Genomic DNA, 386 nt, shown 5'->3' on the forward strand with positions numbered 1-386 from the left:
CCGGGCCGGGCCCAGCCCGTCCCGCTGTGCAGCCCCTCGGGAGGGGAAGGGGACGGTTCCTCCTTCACGGGCTTTGCGGGAGGCAGGTGGCACGCGCGTAAACCCCACTCGGAGACCCCCCACGGGGGTAGGGCTGGGCTCCCCGCCTGCCCTGGAGGGTGCTCGGGCTGGTCGTCGTCAGACACACCGGGAAAACGTCTCTGAAGGAGGGGAGGGAAATGTTACCGCTCTCCGCGGTGATGGGTTGTTTCCTCCGCGTGCTCCGTTAAACTCTTCCCCTGAGGAATTGTAACACAAAAGCCCTTTTCTTTGAGGCTTCACAAGTAGTGGGAGGGGAGCAGCCCTGCCTCGCCGCCTGGGGGGTCTGGCTGCTGCACGTGGGGGGC

Source organism: Pygoscelis adeliae, unplaced genomic scaffold, assembly GCF_000699105.1.
Source record: "Pygoscelis adeliae isolate BGI_AS28 unplaced genomic scaffold, ASM69910v1 Scaffold1367, whole genome shotgun sequence".
NCBI lineage: Eukaryota > Metazoa > Chordata > Aves > Sphenisciformes > Spheniscidae > Pygoscelis > Pygoscelis adeliae.